This window comes from Notechis scutatus, chromosome Z (genome assembly GCF_049901735.1).
Source record: "Notechis scutatus isolate UNSWTSFEM ecotype Mainland chromosome Z, rNotScu1.2, whole genome shotgun sequence".
Taxonomy (NCBI): Eukaryota; Metazoa; Chordata; class Lepidosauria; order Squamata; family Elapidae; genus Notechis; species Notechis scutatus.
The window spans coordinates 138481741-138506487 of NC_142025.1; the positions used below are offsets into that span (position 1 = coordinate 138481741).

A 24747-nucleotide genomic window follows, 5' to 3' on the forward strand; every position below is an offset into this window, starting at 1 on the left:
AATTCATTAGAGGTAGCTAACACAGTTTATAATAATGTTAAACCTCATGATGAATGCATACATTTGTTACACAGACGTTTAGGGCATATAAATTTTAAAATGCTCAAGCAAACGGTTGAACTGTCTGAAGGTATAAAACTGAAGCCTTGCAGTAAGTATTTGCACTGCAATGCTTGCAGTCAAGAAAAAAGCAAGGTAATACCAGCAAATAGAATAAATGGATTTAAGACTAAGGAACCTCTAGAGGTCGTATTTGCTGATATTATAGGTCCTAAAAAACCAAGTGTGGGAGGTGCTCGTTATATACTAAGTATAATGGATCATTATTCCAGATATGGTTTCTGTTATTTAATGAAGAGTAAAACGGAAACATATCAGAATTTCTTTAATTGGTTGAAGTTTGCTGAAAGAAAAACTAAAAAGAAACTAGTAACTCTTGTAACTGATAATGGTACGGAATTTATAAATAATAAATTCCAAAATAGACTGAAGATGGCAGGTGTTGAACATAAAAAGTCTGCACCATATAGGCCACAACATAATTATTTTATAGAAAGACGAGGCCCAACAATACAAGCAATGGCTCGTACTATGTTGTCGGATTCAGGATTACCTGAAACTTTGTGGGGAGAAGCAATAATGTGTGGTAATCATATATTGAATAATGTTGTTAACTCAACAACAGGTGAATTACCATTCACACGGTGGCATGGTAGAAAACCTGACCTAAGCTACATGCACACATTTGGAGCACCAGCATGGGTGCATATTCCTACACAATTGAGACATAAGGGGCAGCATAGGGCTAAAAAGTTATTCTTTGTAGGTTATGAATCTAATCACAAATCATACAGATTCTGGGGAAAAGGTACACCTAGAGTTTACTGTAGTGCTAGTGCACAATTCCTAGAACATGTAGGATGGGAAAAACTGGAACAAGATTCAAGTAAGGAAGTAATTATAGAAACCTACAAAAGACCAAAATCACATATCAGTAATAAGAAGAGTACAATTAAAGAGGAAGTACAGGAAGAGCAAATAGGACCAGAAGAGGAAGAAATAGATGAACAGGAAGAAATAGATAACCAGGAACAGGTAGTACATGAAAGTCCACCTGTAAGCCCTGTAATACCTGGACGATCAACACGTGAAACCAGACCACCTGACAGGTACCAAGCAAGTGTAGTTTGTCAAGTTAGTAAAGTTCCAACTACTGTTGAAGAACTTAGAATGTATCCAGCAAAGGAACAAGAAAATTGGCAAAAAGCAATGGAGAAAGAATTAAATTCATTGAAACAAATGGAAGTTTATGAAAATGTTAAATTACCTCCAGGAGAAAAGTCCATTGGCTGTAAATGGATATTTAAATTAAAAACAGGTAAAAATGGGACTGTTACCCATAAGGCTAGGTTGGTAGCTCAAGGATTTAATCAAAATGCATGTGATTATGATGAAGTATTTGCACCGAGTCTAAAAGCAATAACCTTGAGAGCAGCTTTAGTGTGAGCAGCTAAGAAGAATTATATTATAAATCACTTAGATGTAGAAACTGCCTATCTGCATGCACCATTGCAGCACACTATATACCTAAAGAAACCTGTAGGAATTAAGGATGATAAAACAAATGATGACTGTTGGAAGCTTAAAAAGAGTCTCTATGGATTAAAACAATCTGGTTACGAATGGAACCAATATATTGTTAAGGAGTTAAACAATATAGGGTTTAAAGCAGGTTTAGCTGATCCATGTGTATTTAAGAGAGAGAAAAATGGAATAGTGTCATTATTATTGTTGTTTACAGATGATATTGCTTTAATTACAAAAACTAATAATGAAGCTACTGAAATAATATCATTATTAGGTAAGAGGATAAAATTAAAGCAATTAGGAGAGATAAAACAGTATCTCGGATTGACAATAAATAAAACCAAAAGTGGCTATAAGATATCTCAAGAAGATAAGATATATCAATTACTAAAAACATACAAGATGGAACTTTGTAAACCGGCTAAAACTCCAATAAGTCAGGAATTTGGCCACACTGATGCTCAAAGTTCAAAATTCGATAAGAGTATTTATCAATCACTAATTGGTAGTTTATCGTACATTAGTAATTGGTCAAGGCCAGATATTGCCTATGGCATTAATCAATTGGCAAGATTCAACACTGAACCCACTGAACAACACTGGCAAGCGACAAAACGTATATTAAGATATCTTAAAAGGACAATGCACTATGCATTGTATTTGGAGCCAAAAGATGATTTGATTTTAAGTGCATATGCTGATGCAAGTTTTGCAACAGACATAAACACTAAGAAATCAACTTTAGGCATGGCTATACTGTTAGGAAAAGCACTGATTGGTTGGAGGTCAATTAGACAGCAACACATAAGTATGTCCACAATGGAAGCAGAATTTTCATGTCTGTCTTTATTATGTACTGATTTAATTCTGTATAAACAGTTGTTATTAGATATGGGAATAACTGTTAATGATTCCATTGTAGTTTATGAGGACAATCAAGCAGCCATACGGTTGGCTACAAATATTGCTGTGAAAACGAGATCTAAGCATACAGATCTTAGATATCTGAATGTAAGACAATCTGTAAAAAATGGTTTAATAAGATTGGAATATTGTATGACTGAAGAAAATATTGCCGATCAATTTACAAAAGCCCAAGGTTCAGTCAAACATAAGGAAAGTTGTGACAACTATGGTTTGAAGTTGTAAATAGATATATATATATATATATTATTATATTACCCAAAAGGGGAGTATGTTAGGAATAACATAGGTTACCTAACATAGTTTGGGTAACATAATAAATATAAACTATGATAGTGAATTTAAGTGTGTGTCACTTTAACTGCAAAGCATGTAATTTTGGGTGCGGCTGTAAATCGCCATAAGAGGGAGCAAGATAACTTGATTGATTGCTGGCTTACTGTATTGCTTGCTGACGATGATGGATTGATGGTGTGATAACTGCGTGTTCTCTGCTGTTGCTGAAAGAAGAAAAGAGGTTTGACTTCTTCATATCTCTACTGCAAAGAGATATATTACTGGACTGATATTGTAAGTTTACTGACCTCTTTTTTGACACTGGACTTTGCAACTGATTAATCCCCGGACGGACTGAACTAGTGTATGATATATGGACTGTTTGACTATGCTATAAATCTTACTGGAATAAACTATTTAACTAGCACATTGTATCTGTTTTACTGAGTGTAAGCTACAAAAACGTTTGTCTCAAATATTTGCCTGCCTGCCTGACTGCCGTGCAGATTCTGCTAGGGTGTATATCCCTAACAGGTGCCATCTCAGCTATTATATTGGTATAATGTAGTTTTTGTTTTGTGTTTTCTTCTTTAGTTGTTACTTGGAGTTCATGCAGATTGAAGGAAAATATAAAAGAAATTATTTCATTAATAAGCTCCACACCTGTCTTTTACCCTTAAACAATAGATTCGCTAAGGTGCTAATCCATAATATAGTTTGTTGGTTTAGCTTAGATGTTAAGTGAATTCAGCCTTTGTGACAATTAACAGATTACTGTTAAAACAATGGATTAGCATGATTAGCATAACAAAAACTTCTGTATCATTTCTGCCCTTTTGTTGTCCTATTGGACTTTTACAGTTGGTCAGATGGCATTGTGCAAAATGGATGCAGTATATGACATAACTTTAACAAGAAAGTATGAATACAGATATTTTCTATAAATCAATTTGTCCTGCATATTCCTAAAAAGAGTTGTAGAATCGATATTGGAAGAAAAAAAGTGCCTGTTAGTTGATGATTCAGAATCTACTATTGGTGTAATTAAACAAGGAGGAGCTGAAAAAAACTTTAAAAAATAGAATAGAAAACATAAGTAAGAGAGAACAGGTCTCAGCGTTTCAATGGAAGAACAGAACCAGAAGAAAATGGCAATGAGAGTGAATATAGCAATAGCAATAGCACTTAGACTTGTATACCGCTTTACAGTGTTTTACAGCCCTCTCTAAGCTGTTTAGAGACTCAGCATATTGCCCACAATTTGGATCCTCATTTAAGCCACATTGGAAGGATGGAAGGCTGAGCCAACCTTGAGCCTGATAAGATTTGAACTACCAAATTGCAGGCAGCCAGCAGGCAGCAGAAGTAGCTTGCAGTACTGCATTCTAACCACTGCACCACTATGGTTCATCAAATAATTATGAATAAAATTTAAGAAACTACAATATATAAACATTTTGTGGCCAATACATGAATGAGTCAACCTAGGAAGTTTATGTCCAGCAAAGGCAGGATTGAAAATGTTCAGAAATGCTATAATTTGCATGACAAATTTGGCAGAAGAGATGGCTTTAGCAGAGTTTGAAGCAGCATCCAAGTTTCCTGCCAAAAAGAAAGAATTAATTATTGGGTCTGGTCTTTGAAGCTAGTCCTTTCTGAAACTGGCCCTTTCTGGAAGCACATGACAGAAACTGCAAGGAGGGAGAAAGGGGGGAGTTATAGCTGCCAAGACAGCTGTGGGGCAATGCTACATGAGTTTTCATGGTGCAGCCCATGCCTTTACATTGCACACTTTGCTTCAGGTACTTTTAAGGGCGGGAATAAAACTTTTCTCCTCTTCCTGGAAGGGAAATAGACAAGCATGCATAACTGGTTAAGCACTGTCTTGCTAATGAAGCAAAGCAATTTTTTTTTTAAGCATAGCTTTTGAGGTCCTTAATAATGGCTATACTATTTTGCATATCTCAAGTAATGTTTTTTCTCTCCTCCAAATATCACCTCACTCCATCAGGCTAAACTACTGCTGAAAGCTTTTAAAAGCTATTACATTATATAGGTTACAGATTAATATAGCTGCTTAACTGATAGCATCCCAAAGCTTGGCTTTTAAGGGTTCGTGGAAAGAATACACCATTGCTCATGTTGTGTCTTCTAGGAATCTTTGGAGGAAACAAAACAACCTTAATACTTTGAAGAGGAAATGCTGTTGCAAGATTGTTAGTGAATTGATTGGTTTTCATGTTGCTGATGGTTTGATTTCTTGAGAACAGATAGATTAAGGAACTATCCAGACAAAACTGAATCACCAACAGCACAGTCGATGTTAACAGCAATAGTATCAGCAGAACATAAAGACACTTCATGTGAAAGAGGAGGAAACTATTTTCTTAGTAACAGTCAAGCTCTTACCTTCTCCGTCCTCAATATGACACCTCCAGGAATTTCAGAAACATTAAAATAATAAAAAGGGGCCTTGAAACAGCCCCATGAATAGTGATAGTTTAGCATCCCAGTGATTATAAGACCTTGCATTGTGACAAGAAGAACAGAAAGCTGGGTGGGCTAAAATCACATGGGCAGCCCCCGGTATTTTTAATCCTCTTATTTATATTTAAATTTGCATAACCTATCAATGTTAATATATGTAAGGGATACACATATGGAACTCTATGTAGACAGTTTATAGTTTAGAATCATTGATTCTACATTAATTCATTATGTTTGTTTTATGGTTTTATTGATTTTACATACTTTTAATTAGGGTTATTTGGAAGTTTTAGTTATTTTTATATGTTTGGTAAATCTCTGAAAGTAATATTTGACTGTAGTAGGATATAAATGTAATATAAAATTAAAAATTGATGTGTATAATTCAGTGTAAATTAGAGCTGGCATTTCTCCAGGTATGTTAAGACAATAATCCCCTTCATCCCCCATGTATTGGCACAGCTATTGGCTATGTAAAGTGGATCTGGTGGTGGTTCTAATCTAAGAAAACAGCTTGAGGAGTCGGAAATACATAGATAAATCTGAGGTTTATTACCAAAAGTTGCAATTACTTCCTAGCAGCTCTGCTTCTAAGGTCCTGGATATGCTTATGGTAAATTGTTAGAAACAGGACATTTCTGAATCCTGAAATTTAATCTTGATGGAAGAGTTATGATTATCTTTCCTATTACGTTTCCTTGAAAATATTTTTGTATAATTCTGTAAAGACTATGATTTCCAGGTATGCCACTACTTATCTGATGTTCTTCAGAGTTCCAGGTTTGGCTTTATTTTTTTTAACAGTCCACTATGTGAATGTGTAATCTAAGCTCCCAACATAGACTGACAGTTTCTCAGTACTTTTTTGTTTTTCTCCTGGACATGCATTAGCTCAAGAATTGAATTACCATGGCAATCAGTTATCAAGCAAATTATCCAGCATGTGTTGAATTTCATTACGGTATTTTACATAGGCTTTTTAAAAATTATTCTTTAAAAAAAAATACAAAAATCTCATTTCCATTAACAGTTATTGTGTCATTATATATACATGTTTCTTATTTTGTGACTATACATTATTTTTATCCTTATCCTTCACCCATTCGTACCACCTCTCCCATGTCGCATAGTATTCTCGATCCTCTTTGCCTTTCAGTTTGATAGTGAATTTATCTAATTCAGCATAGTCCATTATTTTTTGAATCAAAACTTCATCTGGTGGTATTTTATCACTCTTCCAATTTTGTGCTAATGTGATTCTTGCTGCAGTTAAGATGTGTACAATAAGGTATCTTTTATCTTTACTCAAATTCTCTTTGATCATACCTAATAAAAACGTTTCAGGTTCCAAATTCAGTTTATATTTTGTAATCTCAAAAAGCCATCTCTGTATTTTCTTCCAGTATTTTTTGACCTCTGTACATTGCCACCACATATGGAAAAACATTCTTTCTTTTGTTTGCACTTCCAGCATTCTGGTTTCAAGGTTGGATACATTTTCACCAGTCGTGCCAGCGCTAAGTGCCATCTACAAAACATTTTATATTGATTTTCTTTGAATGCCATCGACAAAGTCAGATTCCAGTTCTCGGTCAAAGTCTTTTCCCACTCATCCAAATTTATATTATGACCCACATTTCTCGCCCAGGCAATCATTGGTCCCTTAACAATTTCTTCCTCTAGTTCTACCTCCAGTAAATAATTATATGTTCGTGTTATAAATTTTATATCCTTGCCTGTCAAGATTTGGTCCAATTTTTGTAAATCTTTATCTATCCCTAGCTCTTTTACATCTTTCTTAAACTTAGTTTGAATTTGCAAATATACCCACCAGTCTAATATTATCCCTTGTTCTTTTAGTTTATCCAATGTTTTTAATTCCCCCTGTTCATCTACCAATTCTTTATATCTAATCAATTTTTTAATGTCCCTTGTATTTGGATATAATATAGCTTCCATAGGTGAGATCCAGTTTGGACTTTTCAAATAATGCTTTTTTTTTCTTCTGATTTTCTCCCATGTTTGTAAAAGTGAGTCCCTTATCAAATGTCTATGGAAATAGGAGTGGATCTTATTATTTTTATCCCATAGAAAGGCATGCCACCCAATTTGGAGGTCATGACCTTCTATTGCCAACATTCTTTTATTTTTTAAGTTTATCCACTCCTTAACCCATAGTAAAATTGCTGCTTGATAATATGTTTCCCATTTTGGGAGTCCAAGGCCACCTCTGGTTTTACTATCTTGTAATGTTTTCACTTTTATTCGTGTTTTTTCCTCATCCATATAAATTTCATTACTGTCCTATCTAATTCCTGAAAAAAATTCTTATCCAATTTTATAGGTATTGTTTGAAAATAGTATAATAGTTTCAGTAGTATGTTCATTTTTATGGCTGCTATTCGGCCTAATAGTGATAGTTGTAATTTTCCCCAATTGACCAGATCTTTCTTTATCTGTGAAAGTAATTTCATATACCGTATTTATCGGCGTATAACACGCACTTTTTTCCCCCTGAAAATAGGGGGCAAATGATGTATGCGTGTTATACGCCGATATAATGTTAAGAAGCCTTCGGTGAATGCTGCTGGGATCGGGGATCAAGGACACAAATGAAAGAAGGGGAGGGAGGAAGCAACCGAAGCCTGTCCTTCTCTCTGGGTCAGCTCTGTCAGTCGCTCTCTCGCTCCTCCACCAGCACAGGAAGAAACTGCTTCAAAGAAGCAGGGGGGGTGGCTTTTCCTGTCGCCTTTCTCCCCCACCCCGTCCGCCCGCCCGCCCGCCCGCAGTGCTCCGTTCTGCCTGCCTGCCTGCCTTCGTTAATGGTTGAATCGGAACAGCTTCGGCTGAGTAAAAGAGGCGAATAGTTATTATTCTCAGCCGAAGCTGATCCCAAACAACCAGAAACTAAGGCAGGCAGGCAGAATGGGACACTGTGGATTGAAGCGCGCGCGGGGGGTGGGAGTGGGGGTGAAACGGGCGCTTTCCTGAAATTTCCCTCTTAAAATGAAGATGCGTGTTATACGCCTGTGCGTGTTATACGCCGATAAATACGGTAATTATCCCCTTTTATGGAAGAGCATCTTCCTGTTAACCAAATTCCTAGATATTTAAGTTTTTTGACACTTTGTAATCCCAATTTCCTTTCCAATTTTTTTTTTTTTTTTTTTGGAAAAAAGTTTTATTGATTTTAACAATGAACAAAAGCACATAAAACATAAAACATAAAAGCATCATCCTCCTTCATAAATTTACAGACAGTGTATCGGTTGGTTTACCACTTTTTTGTGTGCATCCATTTCATAGTCTCCATTGTAGTTATATTAAATAATAGCTCATATTATCAATCAACAATTATATAGCCTGATATCATTATTAAACAATCATTTGACTATAATTTTATTAATTCATACTTTAATGAGATAACTATGATTTACTTAATTTATTTTATAACAAATCATAAAGTCATACCAAGTCTATCTTAATAAGATTTTATAAAAATAGTATCAAAGAAAGAAAATATATATATATTCATTATTTCCTAAGTTTCTAAATATTCTATTATTATATTTTATTATCTAACCATTGATAGAAAAGGTCCCAAACTTCATAAAATTGTTTATCTTCTTGTTCTCTAATTTCAAATGTCAATCTACTCATTTCAGCACATTCCAATATTTTCTTAATAATTTCTTCCTCTGATGGTATTTTCTCACTCTTCCAATTTTTAGCAAATACAATCCTAGCAGCTGTTAATACATTTACAATCAAATACTTCAAATTTTTATTATATGTATCAGGTAAGATTTCCAATAAAAAAATCTCTGGTTTCAAATCTATATGTTTCTTTGTCATTTTTTCCAACCATATGCGAATTCTAGTCCAATATTTTCTAGCGTCCTCACAAGTCCACCACATATGGTAATATGAGCCAGGTATCTGATGACATTTCCAGCATTTTTCAGATTTATTCTTGAACATTCTTGCTATTCTTGTTGGGGGGAAATGCCACCTGTAAAACATCTTATACAGATTTTCTTTATATGCTGTTGACATTGTCATTTTATAATTTTGAGACCACAATTTTTGCCATTTCTCTAAATCAATCCCATATCCAAAATTCTTCCCCCAAGCAATCATCGTTTCTTTAACTTGTTCTTCCTCTAATTTAATTTCCAGCAAATAACTATATAATTTTTTGATCACTTTTTCATCAGTACCTGTCAAAATCCTATCTAGGTCAGTCAATTTATCATAAAATCCCTCTGTTTTAGAATCTTTAAGATACCTTGAGTGTATTTGCGCATATGAAAACCAATTCATCTTTATATCTTGTTCTTCTAGATTTTGCATCGTTTTAAGTTCACCCTTTTCATCCAATATTTCCCCATATCTAACTGTTTGTTCCTTCTTATATGTTATAGGATAAGAAAAAGCTTCAATAGTTGATAACCAAACTGGGATTTTCAAATAACATTGTCTCTTAATTTTCTCCCAGTTCAACCATAAAGACTCCCGTATATAATGCCTTCTAAAATAGCCCTGCGATTTAGTTCCCTTATACCACAGAAAAGCATGCCAGCCCAGTAATAAATCATGTCCTTCTAATGTCAACAATCTAGTCTTTCTTAATGTTATCCATTCTTTGGCCCACATTAAATTTGCAGCTTGGTAGTACAACTCCCAATTAGGAAGGTCAAATCCTCCTCTAGTTCTAGCATCTTGTAAAAGTTTTAATTTTATTCTCGCTTTCTTACCTTGCCATATATACTTCAACACAATTTTATTTAATTCTTCAAAATAATCTTTGCCAAGCCTAATTGGTATTGTTTGGAACAAATATAAAATTCTGGGTAAAATATTCATCTTGATTGTTGAAATTCTACCTATCAATGACAGTTGTACGTTTTCCCATTTCTTCAGGTCAGATGCTATCTGCTGTTTAAGTTTAATATAGTTATTCTCTTTCAATGTAGTACATCTTGGCGTCAAATGTATCCCCAAATATTTAACCTTGTTCGTAACTTGAATTTTCAATAAATCTGCCAGTTCTTCTCTTTGTCTTAATAACATGTTCTTTGTCAGAATCTTTGTTTTATCTTTATTTATTTTCAAACCAGCCATCTCACCGTACGTCTCTATCTTTTCCAATAGTTTTAAAGCTGTCTCTAGAGGATCTTCCAGAATGAAAACCAGGTCATCCGCAAAGGCTTGCAATTTAAATTCCTCCTTTTTGACTTTCATTCCTTTTATATTTTGGTCCTCTCTAATATTTCTATTCAACACTTCCAAAGTCAGTACAAATAGCAAAGGTTATAATGGGCATCCTTGTCTTGTGCCTTTTCTTATATTAATAGAGTCTGTAAATTCTCTCTCTATCATTACTTTTGCTGTTTGCTTATAGTATATGGCTTCTATTGCTTGAATAAATTTTCTGGCAAAGCCCATCTGTTCCAGTAATAATAACATAAATCTCCAGTTCACATTATCAAATGCCTTTTGGGCATCTAGGAATATCAAAGCCATTTGTTTTTCAGGATGCGCCTCAATAATATTCCAAAGTGTCCAGAATTACCCTCATGTTGTCTTTAATTTGTCTCTTTGGTAAGAATCCATTCTGATCAGGGTGAATAAAATTATTTAAGTATTTTTTAAGCCTTTCTGCCAAAATTGAAGCGAAAATTTTATAGTCTGCATTCAGTAAAGAAATAGGTCTATAGTTCTTAATTTGTAATGGATCGGCCCCTTCTTTTGGAATAAGTGTAATGTAAGCTTCTGACCATGTTTTAGGTATTTTCTTATTTAACATAACTTCGTTCATGACTTCTAGCAGTGGAATGCTCAACGATTCTTGTAGTGTTTTATAAAATTATGCCGGAAGCCCATCTGGACTTGGTGCTTTTCCATTATTCTGTCTGTTGAATGCTTCAGTTAATTCCATCATTGTTATAGTACTTTCTAACATTTTTTCAGTCTCTTCATGTATCTTAGGTAGGTTAGCATTTTGTAAATACTGTTTAATTTTTTCCTCATCAAGATCCTCTTGTTTATATATAGTTGTCCATAAAAGTCTCGGATAATTGCCTTTTTCTCCTTATTACCATGGCACATTTGGCCTTGATCATCTATTAACTGTAGTATTTTCCTTGATTCTTTCTCTTTTCTCAGTTTATATGCTAACCATCTACCTGGCCTATTTGCATCTTCAAAATAGTTCTGTTTAGCACTTCTAATTTTTTGTGCCAGTTCTTCTTTCTCTACCTGACCCATTTTATGTTTAATTATGTCCATTTTGAGTTTAATATCTTTTTTCTGTGGCATTTTCTGTAATTCTTTTTCCAGTTTTTGGTAGTCATCTTCTAGAGCTTTGATGGTTTGCCTCTTCCTAATGCTCTTTTTCTTTGTATAGTCTATTATTAATCCTCTCACATATGCCTTCATTGTATCCCAAACATTCTGTATTGAAGTATCTTCTTTTTTATTTTCACTAAAGAAGAAGGCCAATTCTTTTTCCATCCATTGTGTGAAGTCTTTTTCCTTTAAAATAGTATTATTTAATGTCCATCTAGATCTTCTTTTTGTCCTTTCCATTTAATTGTCATTGGATTATGGTCTGCCCATGTACTTGTTTCAATATTTATTTCTTGAGTATTAGATATTAATTCTGTTGAGATCCAAATCATATCTATTCTGGACCATGATAAATGTCTATTTGAATAAAAAGTATATTGTTGAGTTTTAGCATTTCTTTCTCTCCATATATCTTTTAAATTTAATTCATCTATCATCTTGAAAAAGGATTTAGGGAGAGTCTTTCTATTTTGTCTTGATGCTGTCGCTGTATAGTCCAGTTTATTATCTACAATTCCATTAAAATCTCCCATCATAACTATGTTAATATAGTCCAGTCCCATTGTTTTCATATGTAATTTTTTATAAAATTCTTCTTGTTTATCGTTCGGGGCATAAATTGCAACCAGGAGTGTTTTTCTATTGTTATCCACTATTTCAACCATTAATACTCTTCTGTCTTCATCAGTATAAATCAGTTTTGCTGGAATAGTTTCTTTAATGTACAAGACCACTCCTCTTTTCTTACAATGAGTCAGAGAAGTAAAAATTTTCCCCAATTTTGGTCGTACCAATAATTGTTGATATTGTTTTTTAATGTGTACTTCTTGTAAGCAAATTATGTCAAATTTTGACTTCTCTAATTTATGAAAAAAATTTCTTCTTTTGGTAGCTGAATTCAGTCCATTTATATTCATAGAAATCAATTTTTTTTCCTCCATGATTATATTTTGTATTTAGGTCTAACAGCTCTCGTAGATCTTACTTCACGTTGTTCTTTGGTCTCCACTTGTCCACCTACTGCACCTTCTTCTTTTCCCCTTCCCATTTGATCCTCTTGAGGTTCGGTTGAGATGATCTCTTTTTCTGTCTCTATTTCTCTTCTTTCGAAAAATTCATTGTAGAATATTTCTGCTTTCTCAATTGAGTCAATTCTGTGTCTCTGTTCTTGCCATGTAAACATTAATCCTTCTGGAATCAGCCATCTGTAATTCACCTCTTTTTTCAATAGCATTTTAGTCAGGAATCGATATTCTCTTCTCATCTCTCTCACTTTTCTGGGTACTTGTTTTAAGACCACAATCTCTTTGTCTTTATATTTCAACGCCTTCTCTCTTGTCACTTGTAATATTTGTGTTTTAATAGTTTTTTTGGTAAATCTGACATGGACCTCTCTTGGTAGATTGTTCCTCATCGCATATCTTGTGAAGACTCGGTATATCTCATCTACTCCATCCATCATCTTTTCCTCTGTTATTCCCAGAGCTCCAGCCAAGATTTCTATCATTACTGCAGCCAAATTTTGTCCTTTTTCTTCCTCTATATTTTGGAATCTGAGATAAAATTCTGACCTGTCCATCTCCCACTTCAACATCCAACTTTTGTCTTGTTCAACCATTGTTAATCTACTATCGGTATTTCCAATTGTCTCGTCTCTTTGTTTATCTTTCTCTTCAATTTTTTGGAGTCTCTCATCATATTTCACCATCATTTGTTGAATATTTTCAATTTTTTCATCAGTTTTCCCAATTCTTTGTTCAATACTCTCCGTTCTTTGTTCAATACTCGTTTTAAGTTCTTGAATTCCTTGCATAACCATCGTTAAATCCACTTGTGCTTTATCTTGCTTCACCATTGTTAAAAGTCGTCCTCCAGCTGATGGGGAGGCAGGAGCAGAAGTTGAAATGCCAGAGGGTAAGATTTTCTTACTCATTTGGGTAGCTCAGGGTCTTCAAGCTCTTTTAATCCAGTTAGTAGAGTGGCCAGTTATAATCCAGTTAGGAAAAAGGAAAACATAAGAAAAAGCCAGTAAAAAATTAAAAGCCCAAAATTAAAAAGAAAAGAAAATTAAAAAGAAAAAGGAGGAGGTTCTTCAGGTTCTTCTAGACCTTAATCCTGTTGTGGAATAGTCAGTTATGATTCAAAAATAAAAAATAAAAATAAAAAGAATAAAACCCAATAATATTAAAAAGTAATAAGAAAAAAAAGAAAAGAATTCTTCAGGTTCTTCACACCTTAATCCAATTGAAAGGTCTCAAAAAATAAAAAATAGCCATAAAAGTGAATCAAAAATGGAAATGGAAAAGGCAAAAATCCCAATAAGAAAAAGAAAAAGATATTCTAAGGCTTTCCCTTTAAAAAAAAAAGAAATAAAATAAATAAATAAATAAATATACAAATATTACAAGATACTGTGGGATTGCAGAGGAGGGATAAGACAGCTAAGAGAAAATTAAAAAAAAGGAGCACACTGCATTTTATTTAATTATCCAAGGTTCTTATTATGGCTTCTCCACAGATTTCAAAGCCAAGCTTCAAATGTTCAATTGATAGTAGAAGTCCCAAAGAACACCTGTAAAAACATTCTCCAGTATTCTTCCCTCTATCTTACCAGATTCCAGTGTCCTTGAGAAAGAATTTTTCACAGTCCTCTCAGCTTCAAATAAAGTATTTTCAAGCCTCTAGTTGGCAGTGTTACAAAGTTTCTTTAATCCACTCCCCCTTCTTTCCCATAAAAGACCTAATAGAAAAATATATATACATATATATATATATATATATATATATATATATATATATATATATGTGTGTGTGTGTGTGTGTGTGTGTGTGTGTGTGTGTGTATGTATGTATATATGTGTGTGTGTGTGTGTGTGTTTTCTTAAGTTTTCGCTGGTACTTACATGTATGGCATTGGCTTTGTTCGGGTTTTTCCCACGTCATTGTAGTTGTTCTTTTAAAGTTGTAGCGTTTCAGCAGAATCTCATCTGCCATCATGGTGGCAGATGAGATTCTGCTGAAACGCTACAACTTTAAAAGAACAACTACAATGACGTGGGAAAATACCCAACAAAGCTCAACGCCACACACACACACACACACACACACACACACACACACACACACACACATATATATATATATATATATATATATATATATATATATATATATATATATATATATATTTAAAAGATTACTAAAGGGAGCCTCTGTTCTAAAAAAATATAAACAGTCAAAAAGGAGGAAAAAGAATAGGTAAATATAAAAGAAAAAACAAGTCTAGTTACAATTACTAGATCGCAATAGAAGTTCAGTAAAGAAAAAAAAAAGTAAAAGTAAAAAGCCAAGCCTCACTTTGACATTTCTCTTTAGAAAATCGCCGCTAAGTCAATTTTGTCAAGTTTTGTCAAAAATCTTACAGATTTCTTCTCATTCTAGAGTGTCCTTAAGTCTCAAATAATAATAAAAAAAGAGTCCTCACCAGTCGATACACTTTCTCTTTCTGTCTCTTCCTTCCAGAGCTGTCCCAGCTTCAGCAGCTTAATGGCTGCCTCTCCGCCGATAGTAAAAAGGCTTCTCCTGGATCAACCAGGGACTTTGCGATGTCCCTGGGATCAACAGAATGCACCCCTTGCTATCACCGTCTCTACGGGACGGTTTAGGTCCGTTGGGACCGACCAGGGGCGAAGATATCAGCTGCGATCTCGGAGCCCCGAGATTGCAACTTTATCGTGGCGACGTAGCTCCGCCTTCTCCCTCCAATTGTTTTTTTTTTTTTGACTATCAAGTTTTTGGTTATTACTTTTGTTTTATCTTTATTAATTTTTAGTCCTGCTACCGCCCCGTATTCTTCTAATTCTTGAATTAGATAGGTCCCTGACTCCATTGGATCCTCCACAAAAAACACTAAGTCGTCCGCAAACGCCTGTACTTTATATTCTTCTTTTTTGCTCTTCAGTCCAATTATCTCCTTTCTTTGTCTAATCTGATTTAAAAGCACTTCGATGGTCAAGATAAAAAGCAGAGGCAACATTGGACATCCTTGCCTAACACCTTTCATAATCTTAAAGTTTTTAGTAATCTCCCCATTTATAATTACCCTAGCTTTTTGGTTCGAATAAATTGTGCCAATCATTTTCTTGAATTTAGATCCAAATCCCATATTTTCGACCTGTTGGATCAAGAACTGCCAGCTGAGATTGTCGAAGGCCTTCTGAGCATCCAAGAAAATCAACGCTGTCTGCTTTCCCGGGTGGGCCTCATAGTATTCTAATACGTTTAATATTATCCTTATATTGTTCCTTATCTGTCTAGAAGGTAAAAAATCGTTCTGGTCAATATGAATAAGTTCATTTAATATAATTTTTAGTCTTTCCGACATTATTGTTGCGAATATTTTGTAGTCTACGTTCAGGAGTAAGATTGGTCTATAATTTTTAATCTGTTTGTGATCTAAATCTTCTTTAGGAATTAGTGAGATATTTGCTTCTCTCCATGAATCGGGTAATTTGGCAAAGTCTAATACCTCATTGTACACATCTAACATCACTGGTTCAAGACATTCATAAATACATTTATACAGTTCCGCTGGAAGACCATCCGGCCCTGGTGTCTTATTATCTTTCTGCCTTTCAACCACCCTTTTCAATTCCATCCCTGTTATTTCTTTATTTAATATCTTTCTGTTCCTCTCTAATTTCTGGGAGACCTTTTCTTTTCAAATATTGTTCTATATTCTCAGGGTTTATTCCATCCTCCCTATATAGTTGTTCAAAATATTTTTGTACTATTTTCTTTTTCTCAGTCATTCACTATTCTAATTTTCCATCATCATCCTCCAATTCTTGTATCAACTTTCTTTCTCTTTCTAATCTTAATTTATGGACTAACCACCTCCCTGGTTTATTTGCATGTTCAAAAAAATTCTGTTTTGCCCTTTTCACATCTTTAACTCTCTCTTCCTGATTTATAATGTTCAATTTATGCCTAGTAAGAATCATCTCTCTCCTCAATTTTTCATCTTGTGGGTTTTTTTGTAATCTACTTTCTAGGTCTTTAATCTCCTCCTGCAATTTATTCTGATTTTGCCATCTTCCCTTATTCCTTTTTGCTGTATATGCTGTTACCAGCTCCCTCAAGACTGCCTTTGCTGTATCCCATAAATTCTGTAATGATGTTTGCTCCACTGTATTTTCCTTTAAAAAAGTTCCATTTCTTTCTTAATTTTCTCTACAAAATCTTTCTCCTTTAAAATTTGGGGATTAAGTATCCACCTTCTACTCTTCCTTTTCCTTCCTTTCCAAGTTATTTTTAACGGGTTATGATCCGCCCATACATTTGTCATAATCTCTATCGAATCTAGTTGGTTTCCTAGTTCTGCGTTCATCCATGCCATGTCTAATCTAGACCATGATTTGTGTGGGTTACAGTCGAACATGAATTCTTTTTCCCCAAAATTTATTCTCCTCCATTGATCTATCAAATTTAGTTCCTGTGTCATATTGAAAAAGGATCTGGGCAAAATTTTCCTTTTTTTGTTCTTTGCATTACTAAAATAATCCTTATATCTACTGCCACATTAAGATCTCCCACAATGCATACATTATCTTGTCCCATCTCAACGATTCTCTCATGTAAATCCTTATAGAATTGACTTTGGTTGTCATTCGGCGAATAAACTATAACTAATAACATTGGCTTGTACCCTAATTCTAGTTCAAGTATCAAAATTCTCCCTTGTGGGTCTACATATTTTTCTACTGCCTTAATTTCTTTTTTAACATATACCGCTATCCCTTTCTGTTTTTGATCTGCCAGGGCTACAAATAACCTTCCTAATTTAGGATATTCTAAACATTTCCAAAATTGTTTTTTAATATGAACTTCTCGCAGGCATACTATTTCTAATTTCTGTTTGGCTAATCTAGATTGTATCTGTTTCCTTTTAATGGGTGAGTTTAGACCATTTATGTTTAATGATAATAGCTTCGTTTCCGTTTCTGTCTTTCTACTTGTGGGATATTATCTGTCTTTTGTTAATTCTAGTCTCTCTTTGCGGGCGTGTTCTTAATCTTCTTCCTTCTGTCTCCTCCTTGTTCTCTCCTTTTTGTTCTAGGGCTCCTATATCTTGCTGCAGTCGTTCTTGGCTTTCTGTATCTAGCTCCTCTCTACCGCTGCTTTCTTCTTCTGTTCCTCCAATCTGCTCATAGAAATCTTGCACCTTGTCTAAGTTATCTATCCTGATCCTCTTTTCCTGCCATGTTACCAACAAGCCTTCTGGAATTAACCATTAAACATTATGTTCTTCTGGATAAGTTGTGTTGCCAAAAACTTATAATCTTTTCTCTGTTCGCGCACCTTCTTGGGAACCTGCTTCAGGGTTTGCACTTCTTTATCTTTATAAACCAATGGTTCATCTCGCATTATCTTGTATATTATGTCACGTACTTGTTTCCTGACAAATTGCATGTGGACTTCCCTGGGTAACCTGTTACGTCAAGCGTAACTCGTTTGAACTCTATAGGCCTCGTTGATTTCTAGCAGGATCTCTCGGGTCTCCCTTTGTAAAACTGGCGCAAGTAATTCTGCCATAAGCACATTCAGATCTTCATCTCTACTTTCAATGATATTTTGAAACCTCAAGTAATAGGCAGCGCGGTCCATCTCTAGGTGGATAATCTGTTCTTCTAATCTTTTATTTATTGTCATCATCCTGTTGTCCATTAGTTCCAGTTTCTTTTCATTTTGTACTGTTCTAAGTTCCACTTCTTCTTGTTTCTGCTCATTCTTTTGCATTGTTTGCTGTATAGTATCAACTTTGTCTTCTAATTTATTAATATTGCCTTTCAATTCCATATGATTTTGCGAAATATTCTCTTGCGTTTTTATCTGTTGATCTTGCATTTTAAGCATGATTTCTTGAATGGTCATTAACAAAGCCTGTATTGTTTGCATATTGGCTACAGTTTGTTTTTCTGCCCCTGACATTCCTTCAATTGCCTTTTGACCGGCCGGTGATGTAATTGTCAATGTTGGACTAGATGTTGTCTTCTTTGCCATTCTCCAGGCTGATGTCATGGCACTTGTCTTATTTTCAAGCTCTATTTATTTCTACCTATTTATTATCTCCTTTACAATATATTTTAAACTAATCTCTTACTTTCAATTTATTCCTTTTTCTTTTCAAATCTCTTTATTATACTTATATATAGTTAGCACCACTTGTTATCCCTTTCTCTATCTCAAAGTCAATATCACTATATATCTAACAATATCCTACTCAAAGCCCTCCTGCGTTTCCTTATGCACAAAGTATTAAATTTATTCTTTTTTCCCTTTTATCTATAATAAAAGGGGGAATCTAATTTCCGTTTATGTATAATCACCTAGATATACAGTCCCCTTAATCTCTTAATGGTGTAATCAAAACTTATTTATCACTATATTTCCTTAGTTCAATATACAATACTTAATCAAAGTAATTATAACCTCAAATATCACCCCAATAGAGAAGGAGACAAAAGCTCCCCTTTTTAGTTTCTTAATTCACATTTAACTTAGAGCTGTAATCCAGTAGTCAGGTATTTGTCAATTGAAAGATCTATATCTGCATGTATCTCTATATATCTTATTCAAACACCCCTTTTCTGTTTCTTTCTATACACAGTGTATTGTAGTTTCTCCTTTATACAATAAAAGAGGGGTCAAGGTTTAGATTCTCTATACTCACAACAATATATATTCTTCTTAAACTCTTAATATCCTACTCTAAGATTATTTTTCACTACGTTCCTTAACCCAATAATCCTATTAATCAAGATAACTATACCATCAAGTTATTTCAAATTAAAGAAGGAGAAAGCCTCCTTTTTGATTTCTTATACCCACAATCTCCTTAAAACAGTGCTCTAATAGACAAATACATTCAAATCATACAAGTCATACAGCTCATGTTAATCATATAAATCAAACTTATATTTCAATACCAGCCTATTTTGTTATCTTTAAAGTTTACAGTTAATATACCTCACTCAAAGATTTCCTTTTCTTTTCTCTCCGATCTCACCGTCTCAGTCCAAACCGTTTTCCATTTTCCTCTCTTCCGCTTTGTCTTTCTACTACTCCCTCCAAGTCTCTCTCTTTATGACTCCACTCGTATCTTCTCCGTTTCTTTCCAATCCTCCTTCATCGTCTCTTTCAGCCCACTCTCTGCCAAATTTTCTTCTTCTCTGCTCCCATTAATGTCCTGCCATCTCCTTCTGCTTGAAAATTGCTCAGTCACTCCTTTCTTCGTGTCTCGCCTTTCTCACCTCTGTCGTCCCAACTTTCCTTCTGATCCTTTCAACATCTCTCCACTCCCACTTCACCTCCTCCTTCCTTCCAAGACTTTCTTTTCTTTCCTTCATATCACGCTCACATTCCGATCGGATTTCACTTTCTCCTTCTCCACTCACCACGTTGGTCTCGTAATCACCCTCCATCCAAGAAGCAGAGAGAAGTCAATCGTCTCTCCCTTATCACCTTCTTTTCGCCACCTCCTCCTCTGGCTTCTCTGGATTTTCTTCTTCTCCCACCAGTTCTCGTCTTATTTCAATCTCCACCTTTCAGCTTCCTAGAACCATTCACTTCCAACTTATACCCCCTCTCCTTCAGTCTCTTTCCATCTGTAAAAGGTGCTGAATCACAGCTCTTTTTACTGTCTCGCCGCCTGTACTATGGGGTTATCCCCCCTCACCGGAGCTCTTTTTTTTTCTTGGAAACAAGTTCAAACTTTTGGCAAATCATCATGGTTGCAACTTTGGGATTTTAACATCAATGACACTTTCTGTTGATAATCTTCTCACTTCCTCCTCATTCACGATTCAGCCATGGCCTCGGGTCTGCCATAATAAAATGACAGAAACTTTCACTTCAGGTTTTCATGGGTTTCCCTTCTTGCCACCTGGCGATCGCATTTTGCCTCGCCGTCTTCCGGGCTTCCCCTCTTCTTCGCTTGGCTCTCAAGGCTTCTCATGCCCTGAAAGGTCCCCAAAAGTGAAAAAACAGGATCCAGAGAAGGAGACCGCTCTCCCTTCACCCTTTCACCAAGGCATCACCGCCGGAAGTCCATTTTACATTAGACATTATCTGGACCTGTGGAACTGGTATGATATGATTCTGATCTTTTTAGAAAACATTGTCTATTTTTTCCAGTATTCAAGCAAGAAATACGGTAGCATCTCATAAAAAATGATGCTTTGGTTTCCACAGCAACATAAATGGAGAACTTTTTTTTCAAAAAGTTGAGTTTCCAAAACTCATATGGACCTTTATGCAGATCTCTTCTTAAAAACACAGCTGATATGTCACTTTCAAATTTTAGGCATATTCATCATAACACTACTCTATATTCATCATGTTGTCATAATATAATTTGTATCATCTTGACCTAGCACAATGGTGGCTAACCTTTTTCAGCTCCCATGCCGATAATTGTGCGCGTGCTCACTTGCGCTTGCTCGCATGCCAGCACCCAGAAGGCAATGCATGCTGGCTCCCTCATGCCCCCTGCACATGCGTGTGCGACCCCCCTCGTGCTGCGCATCTGCGCATGCAACTCCTTGCACGCCATGTGTCTGCGCATGCGTGTGCAACTCCTGCATATACCCCCTCCACCCCCTGCGCATGTGCACTATATACCAGACAATCAGCTGTTGGGCGGTGGCGCGCACATGCATGCGAAGTGGGGCTCTTCCAGGAAACCTCTCACATGCTGGGGGAAATGGTTCTGTGTGCCACTTCTGACATGGCATTGGTTCACCAACACAGACCTAGCATGTTGATTTCAGCATTTTTGCCTGAAGCTATGAATTATGCATGCCATGTGAATTCTAAAACACGCTTATTTGGCTGAGTTTATGAAACCCACTGAACCACATTTGTTTTAGCTTCCCAAACACTGCTAAGGAAATACTAAGATCCAGGAAGCAATGTGGAATCCCAAATAATGAGCAACAACAGGCTGATTCAGGACAGCGGTCTCTCCAGTCTCTGCTCACTCAATGAAAACAGGATGTTTGAGTGCAGGAGTGGAATAATGAATCAGATTTTAGAAAGAGGGGGAAGAAGGTGGCAAGGATGAAATGCATGATGTACATCCTATTGAAATGTTTCTTAGTTGAGTAGCTGGCAGATCAGCAGGGGCATATTTTGGTCACTTGGCCTGCATTTGGCAAGGCATGGGTGGGAGGCAGAAATCTGCAGAAGCTAAGCAGCTAATCCATACAACATTTTTGTTGATAAATCTGAAGAAGGCAGGTTGAGTCTAGTGTAGGATTTTCTCTGGAAGCGTATGGTATGTACTAAGGGATTCCAGCGTGTACAAAATATCTCCCCAGAGCAGCCTGGCAATCATAAGAAGAGCAATAGGCAATTGTTCAGGAAGAGCTGAGGCAATACACACTGAATTAGAATTGTAACAGTGGGAAGGGGCATATAAAGGGGGATAAGGCCTAAACCATCCCATTTGGGCAGACATGCACTAGAATCCAAGAAAGTGTTCTGTCCAATGAAGATGTAAGTCAGATAGGGCAGGGATCCCCAACCTTTTCGACGCCGCGGCCCGGTTCCGGCGTCAGCTGGGCGCCGCGGCCCGGTTCCGGCGTCAGCTGGCGCCGCCATCTTTTTGACAAAAAATCACTTCGGTGACGTCACCAGAAGTGATTTTTCGTCAAAAATGAGGCGCTAGCGCTTCTGGTGAGCTTTTCGGGTAGAAATGGCTTTCTACCCGAAAAGCTCACCAAGCGCGGCGCCGCCATCTTTTTGACGAAAAATTGCTTTTTTACCAAAAAGATGGCGGCGCCCAGCAACCAGCGGCCCGGTAAGGCTTGTTCCATGCCCGGTACCGTCCGCTGGACCGGCGGTTGGGGACCCTGAGATAGGGAACACCCCTAAAATAAAAGCAGCACCCATCCCATACCTACATTAAGTTGGTATGGAAGGTAGTGCTAAGCTGTCTTGGGACTGGGAGTTAGTGCAGCTGTGAGAGGGTCTTCTTAGCTGTGAAGGAGTTGCAGACGCTACTTGGAATCAGCAGCTCGCATAGTTTTGTGCAGACCTCAGTGTGTACATGTATCATCTCTCCTGCAGGAACTGCATTGGTTGCCAATTTGCTTCTGGGTGCAATTCAAGGTGCTGGTTGTCACTTTTAAAGCCTTTCATGTCTTGGGACCAGGTAATCCGAGGGACTATCGCTTGCTGGTCACATCTACCTAACCCACTAGAGTGGGGAGTCAAAGAATGTTATGGGTCCGGTCCCCTAAGGCAATACATCTGGTGGGACCCAGAAGAAGGGTCTTCTCTGTGGTGGCTTCCTCTCTCTGGAACATTATCCCACTAGAGATTAGACTGCCCCCCACCTTAACACTCTTTTGGAAGGCACTGAAGACGTGGTTCTATCAGCAAACGTGGAGAACCCAGAGCGGGATGGAGCACATTAAATGGCTAGTATGAATGTGTGCTTTTACCGGGATGTGGGGTTATTATTTTATTACTTTTCTTTTTATTATTTTTTCTTTTATATGGTGTTTTTATATTCCTGTAAGCCGCCTTGAGTTACCATGTGCGAGTAGATGGCAATATAAATTTTCTAAATAAAAGTAAAAATTAATAAATATATGGACAAAACAGGGGAGACAGTATATGCCAGCTTGATGTAGTGGTTAAAGTGGCATTTCACACCTTGCTGGTGTCCCCCGCCCTCTCCCTCTCTCCCTCCCTCTCTTACAAAAATTTATTTTGGCAATAATGGCACTCTGGCAGGTGGTGATATTCAGCTACGTAGCAGTGGCAGCTGTTCTGCCTCAGGCATAAACGGGTGGGATTCAAATTTCTTAATAACTGGTTCTGTGGGTGTGGCCTTATTTGTGGATGTGGCTTGGTGGTCATGTGACGAATTGGTATGGCTAGGTGGTCATGTGATGACGGGTAGGCATGGCTAGTGGCCATGTGACTGGTGAACCAAATATACGTGGTCCTCGCTTAATGGCCAGTTGCTTAGCAAGTGTTCTAATTTATGACTGACCTCCCCAGAGCTACTTGACCTGTTTTTGGAGTTTTGATAGCCATGCACACACGCACGCACGCACACACATACACTCTTATGACCAGTTACAACATCCCACAGTCATGTGACTTAGGTTTTCTAGTTTTTTTCCAGTTTCCAACAATTCCTTTTGGTTTCCAGTTAAAAATGCCCATTAGGGAAAAGGGACTTTTTTAACAACCACTGTTCTCTTAATGACCAGAAGGTTCACTTAACAACCATGGTGTTTGCCTAACCCGGGTATGCAATCTTAAACACTCAAAGAGCCATTTTTCTATTTTCTTTTAAACAGATCTCTTTCTATGTGTGTCTCTTTCTTTCTCCTCCCCTCATCTTTCTCTCTCATCTCTCTTTTTCTTTCTCCCTCTCTTTCTCATCAGTCTCATCTCTCTTTCTCATCACTTTTTCTTTCTCTTTCTCATCTCTTTTCTTTCTCCCTCCCCTCTTTCTCATCTCTCTGTTTCTCATCTCTTTCTCTCTCTCTCATCTCTCTCTCTCTCTCTCTCTCTGTCTCTTCTCTCTCTCTTTCCCTCCCTCCCTCCCTCTCCCTGTCCCTGGGGGGGGGGGGAAGGAACATATGAACTGGTGCTGGGTGATGGTAATCTGACAAACCAGTACTGAATACCAGATGGCTGGCAGGGAGTGGGGCAATCCTGCAGTCTCCCCAAAAATAACGCTTCCGGTGAGGAGGAAGAGAAGCGCATTGGGAGGAGACTTGGTGGGTGTCAGAGGGGTGGTGAGCGCTTCACGGCTCCTGAGGGGGTCAAGCCTCCCTGCTCCCAACATCTTCACATGAGGGCATCGCTGGCAGCTGCCTCCTGCTTCTCTGCAGCCACACTAACAATATTCAATCTGGCTGCTTCCCTCCTCCTTCTCGGCCTCATACATACAGAGCAAATAGTCACGCATCTCACGGTGCTGGTGGGACTCACCCACATGCCGACTTCTTGCAGAAGATCCTCCCGGCACCGTATGTGCACGCTCTACCCGAGAAGGAGAAGAGTTGCCGAACTTTTCTTCTTCCCTTCCCTTCTCAG

At 36.8% G+C, this 24747-nt stretch overlaps 1 long non-coding RNA gene across 1 annotated transcript in view; it reads left to right on the plus strand.

Annotated features, from left to right (window-relative positions):
- The window catches only part of LOC113418566 (uncharacterized), a 22362-nt gene extending 6481 nt beyond the window's left edge, over positions 1 to 15881 (plus strand). The window contains exons 2-3 of the long non-coding RNA XR_015745993.1: positions 6017 to 6054; positions 15778 to 15881. This is a non-coding gene — a long non-coding RNA (uncharacterized LOC113418566). The remainder of the gene's footprint in view (positions 1 to 6016; positions 6055 to 15777) is intronic.
- The last annotated feature ends 8866 nt before the right edge of the window (positions 15882 to 24747 follow it).